The following is a 6000-nucleotide window of genomic DNA, read 5'->3' on the forward strand; positions in this document are numbered from 1 at the left end:
AAATAATTATATACCTGAACAATCAACATGGATTCCTCCCGATATTTCTTCAACAAACTTCCCTTAGAATTCTCCAGGAAGTCCAGATGGGGTTGTACACACTAGAAATTTTTGCAAAGATTGGTCCAGCAATTTCTCCTAGGATTTGGTTGGAAATTCTTAATTTGATACTTCTCGGAATTCTTCTAGGGATTCCTCTTAAAATGTCTATTGGGATTCCTTCAAGAATTGCTGTTGGTATTATTCAAGACAATCTTCCTGGGATTCTTTCAGAAGTTCTTCCGTGATTCTTCCAGGAATTCCTTCAGAGATTTTATTCAGAGAATCTTTCAGAAATTTCTCATGGAATTCCTCCAGGAGCTTAGGTATATTGGTCTTCCTCTGGGAATTGTGACTAGGATTCCTCAAGCAACTCCTGCTGTGATTCTTCCAGTGATTTCTCTTAGAATTCCTCCAAAAATCCTCACTGTGGTACCTTCAGGTTCTACTAGAGAAGTTGTTCTGGAAATTCTTCCGAAAAATCTGCCTGGGATTTTTCTAAAAATCCCTTCGATGATTCTTCCAGAGATTTCTTCCTCCAGAGGTTCTTCCAGAAATTCCACAAGGGATTTCTCCAAAAACTTCTGTTGACCTTCCTCCATGAATTCCAGCTAGGATTCTTCAAGCAATTCTCATTAGGACTCCTTCAGAAATACTTCTAGGGATTTCTCCTGGCATACTTACTTGCTGCAATACTTTCGGGAAATCTTTCTGAGATTCCCATAGAATCCAGAAATTCCTCCTGCAATTCCATCAGGGATTCCTCCAGTATACTTCTACAAATTCGTTCCAGGAGAACTGTAGGTATTCCTCCAGGAATTTGTTAGAGGAACTTCTCTTAGGATACCCGGGCATGTCTGATTCTAGGATAGCTGTAGAAATTATTTCTATGATACCTCCTGGAGTTCTAGGAATTCCTCCAGATATTTCAGCTGGGATTACTCAAGCAATTCCTGCGGTTATTCCAGTTATTCTTCCTCCAGAAATTCAAACTGTGGTACTTCAGAAATTATGCTACGGATTCTTCTAGAGTTTTCTCCTGGCTTTTTCTGGGATCTTTCCAGGCAAACCTCCAGGAATTCTTGCAGGAATTCCTTTGATTGTTCTACCACGGATTTCTCCAAGGACTCATCCAGGAATTCCTTCAGAGATTTTATCCAAAGAAATCCGTCATGGATTTCCTGTAGAAACTCCTTTTGGCCTTCCTCCAAAAACACCTCCAACACCTTCTCCTGCGGCTCTTCCTGCAATTTCTCTAGAAATTCTTACTATGATATGCCCAGAAATTCTGCGCAATTTATCATAGCATTGTGGCTGGAAGTCTTCCGGGAAATCTTCCTGAGACTCCTTCAGAAATTCCTCCTGCGATTCCTTCAGGGTTTTCGCAATAGATTCTTCCAAAATAACTCTAACGGTTCTTGCAGGAACTTCTCTAGGTATCCCAAGGATTTTATCTTTGGATACCCCCAGGTATTCCTGATAGGGATTCTCTAGAAATTCCTGTATAGTGTCCTCCAGCAATTCCTCCTAGGATTTCTGCTAAGATTTCTACAATGATACATCCCAGAATCCGTCAAATAATACCTCCTGATATTTTTTCTGTGATTTCTTCAGAAGCTCTCCGGTGATTCCAACAGGAATATTTATCCAAGATATTTTATTCAAGGATTTTTTCAGAAATTTCTCATGGGATTCCTCCAGGAACTCCTCTTGGTCTTCCTGCAAGAATTTCAGCTGGATTTCTCAAGCTATTCCTGCTGTAATTCTTTCAGCAATTCCTCCTAGGACTCCTCCAAAAATTCTTACTGTAATTCCTCCCGGAATTCTTCTAAGGATTCTTCCAAGAATTTCTCCAGGGATTTATTGAAAAACTTGCTGGGATTATTCAAGGCAATCTTAATATGAGCCTTGCCTTCGGTGTATCCTTCTGGAGATCCTAAAGGATTTCATTCCAGGGATATCTCCAAATATTTATCATTTTTTCAGCAATGCCTCCTGTTTGAGAGCACCACAACCCCACGAACTACAACCCTGTTACCCTCGCAAGCAATCGAAGCGCAGCTCAAGTAAACCCAGCATTTATCACACTTCCAATGGTCAACGGTGGTGATACGATCGGCTACCTACCGGCTCGGAGAACCGCAAACCAGCTACCTGCTCTCAGCCATACGAAACTGTAGGTCAAGCGCCATCGGTGGTCATCGTCATCATCATCACCATCATCGGAGGCTCCTGTGCAACGGGAGTGATAAGGAGGTAACATAAGCCTGATAAGAGCGGTGAGAGTTCTCTTGCCAGCGATAACATCGCATCTCATCTCCGGAGGGCAGACTGGCTGAACGAGCCGGACCGAACTTCAGTGCAGATCAACCAGACAACCGGACAGCATGGGCGGTAGACCCACGGTCATTTTTAATTCGTTAGTTTTTAAGTTGTGTTAGTGTGTAATGTTAAGTCCAAATTAAAGTAGTGTCTAAGTCAAATAAACCGGTTTTTGCATGGTACCGAATGTTTTAAAATAAATGTAGTTTTTTAAACCCAACCGCTGCGAGTTGTAGTGCAAATGATAAAACCTACCAATTCGAAGATACCACCCAATTGAAGACACTATGGTGCACGGACTTTCTGTGTGATTGGAGAAAATTTCATCATCCGATGTTGGGGGCTGGAATCAACCCAACTATCCACTGCTGAGCTAAACCCAAGGTAATTGGCCCGTCCCCCTTCACCTCCTATGTCTCCTCCTGAAGTTTTTAATATGATACCTGCAGAAATTCCTCTAGGGATTTCTCCTGCCATTCTTGCTGGAATTCTTCTAGGCAGTTTTTTTAGGATACTTCCAGAAATGTCGTTGATTCTTCCAGGGATATTTCTAAACACTCATTCAGGAATTCCTCTAGAGTAGATACAATCCCAAAAGTAATTGCCGTTGTACCACCATGACAGAATTTTTAAAGAACCGTTAAAGTTTTTTTTCAAATAAATTCTCGAAGGAAATCTTCGAGAAAATTGCCGAATCAATTTCCAAAGGAATAACCGAAGAGGTTCCCAAATTAATAAACGCAGTTTTCAATTTCCAAAGGAATTGCTGATGAAATTCACAAATAAATTTTCAGCGCAAGTAACACCGGAATTACCGAAGGTTATTCCAATCGGAATTGCTGCGGGAATTCCTTACATAATTACTGAAGAAACCTAGAAGAAATTGTCTAAAGAATTTTCATTAAAATTATAGAAGCGATTTATAAACGAATTTCTGAAGGAGTTACCGAAGGAATTGACGAAGGAATACCGAATAGTATACACGCTACGAAAAAAAATCAAAATTACTCGTGACGTAAATTTATTGCACAGAACGTAAACAATTTAATGACGTAAAATTTTAGGTCTTCTGACTTAATAATACGTCATTCTTGTAAAATTGAGTTCAATGTGACGTAAACAATTTGTGAATCGTACATCATTACGTTTCATATGACTAAATATTCAGTTAAATGTGACAGAAAATTACGTCACTTGGGCGTTTAAATTTATTTCATAGGTGTTGCTTGAATATGTGCATCTAGAGTGACGGAAATTTACATGAGTTTTTCTAAGTGTGTAGATAATAGAAGTCCAAAAAAACGACGAAAATCCCAAAAAAAAGTCATTGTGGAATGAATTACAAAATAAAAGAATTGCCTGAAGAGTAATTGGAGAATTTTAAAAAGCAAATATAAATAGAATTGTTGGCATTAACAAAACAATGCTGAAAGACTACTAAAAATTGGCGAAGCAACTCCCGAGAAAACATTTCAAAGGCAAATGAAGTAAAAAATCCAAATGGAATTGCCGAAGAAATTTTCAAAGTAATTTTCGATGAAAATTTTCAAAGGATGCGTGAAAGGTGTTCAGTATCAAATTCCAAAAGTTTTACCAAAAAAATTCTTAAAGAAATTGCCGAAGGAGATCCAATGATATTACCGAAGATATTTGCCAAATCCAAAGCAATTGCTGATGGGAGATTTGCAAAAGAAGACTTAATTGAAATAAATTGCAAAACAATTTCCAAATCAATTACCAGGAATATTCCCTGAGGTATTACCGAAAGAATGTTTTGCCGAAAACACAAAAGTATTGTATTATACGTACAAACCAGACACGATTATTCGAAATGCACGAAGCTGAAATTTTGACTGATTACTACAATGGTTTTACGCCAGTCAAATTTTGAGCTTTATACACAATTCCTTTCAACAGATATATTATCAATTTATTCGAAATTGTAATTTGGTGCAAGCACCAGAATCCCGGAGAGGAAAATCGAAGTTCGCTCGCACCTAATTCCGGGTTTTAGTCCTGAATATGCAATTTTAAGTATTTATAACTGTTCCAATTGTTCTTGAAAACTATTTTAACAAAGAGGATGTCACAATGAATACAAGTTTCACGCAAATTTGTGGATATTTTATGGTTTCAGAGATTTATACTTGCTCTGAAAATGTATTCTTACGGACCTCATTATTTTCAATCCACTAAACAAAGTCTCGATGATTGTTAAGTTCAAACTGAAAATACAAATTCCATGTATTATACGCAATCAAGTTTTCAAGTTTTCAAACCCCTCACATCGCGGGGAAAGTGTTAAATTATTACAACGGTTTGGGTTAAAAAAGTGTTGTTTAAAATACAGCGCGTTCAAATTTGCGGGCTATTTTTTTTTTTTCAGCTACGCAGTATATCATTATTTCATGAAAGAAATTGAGGATGGTTCGGTATTTCCTTTTACGAAAAAGAAGCAAAACAACCTGAAAGTCACTGAAACTGGCACCCCCAAGGCACCCCCTAGGAAAAAATCCTAGATACGCCAATGCTTGGAGTGGTAATGGATGGTGAGTATCCATAAATTTGGCCACAACAAAATCAGTAAAATGATCCCAGTTTGTTGACCGAGGATTCGTGAAACGCAATGTTTGCGAAGTAACATTTAAATGTTCAAAAAAAGATATAACGATGGTCAGATAAAGATTCTTCATCTGACACATGCCAATTGTCGTGACCGCTGCGGCTATTCTTACAGCCACAACACCGACCGCAGAGAGGAAACTCTTTAAAACCTCTCTGTGGTGGACTGTTGTGTACATTGCTGGTGGCATTTGCACATTGCTGTTGCCTTTTGGTGCGTCCGCTCGTATCCACTATCGTCTATCAACTGACTTGAATCCACGATGCGCAGCTCTTTTTGTATGTTCGCTTTTGTTGTTCATTCTAGCTTTGCACTGAGTCGGCCAATCAGAAGGCGCATATTTTTCGCTTCAATCATTCTCTTCTCTGTCTCTATTACTACAGTCAGCTCGTGACTAGTTCTGCTAGAGCAAAGCGTTATGTCTAACACTTCCTCTCTAGCAGATACCATGAAGGTTGGGCGGTTGCCTATGTTAAGTAATGCAAGATATGTACTACTTAAGTACTCCATCAAACTGGAGCCTCTCAAGTTAATGTCTGAGCTGCCCCAGATGATATGGTGAGCATTGTCGTCCGTCAAGCAAGAGTCTCCCGCCAGCCAGCATCCCAATTCAACCATACCGATTCCCAATGGACCCAGTCATCAATTAGATCAGATGGCACACTACCGAATCTAGGCATCATTCAAATTGAATGCATCATCATCACGCAACCTATCTACCTACCACGATCATCGGCATCCTACCTGCGGCTGCGGCAGTAGAACCAACGACGGCAGTGAATCATCGTCATCCTTCCATCCAACCTACGGCAAGTGATAGTGGCAAAATAATAAAAACGAAAATCAAGTTCGTTTTGAGGCGCCGGGATGTTCGATCTCGCCCCGTCGTCGACGTCATCACTGGCTGCTGCGAGGCTATCCAAGTGCGTGCAGAAGTAGAGGCATTCAATGCGATGTCCATTGTTTCCTTTAACGCACCGCACAATCGTCACTATCCAGAATGCAGCTTCTGCGAG

This window comes from Aedes albopictus, chromosome 2, assembly GCF_035046485.1.
Source record: "Aedes albopictus strain Foshan chromosome 2, AalbF5, whole genome shotgun sequence".
NCBI classification, from domain to species: domain Eukaryota; kingdom Metazoa; phylum Arthropoda; class Insecta; order Diptera; family Culicidae; genus Aedes; species Aedes albopictus.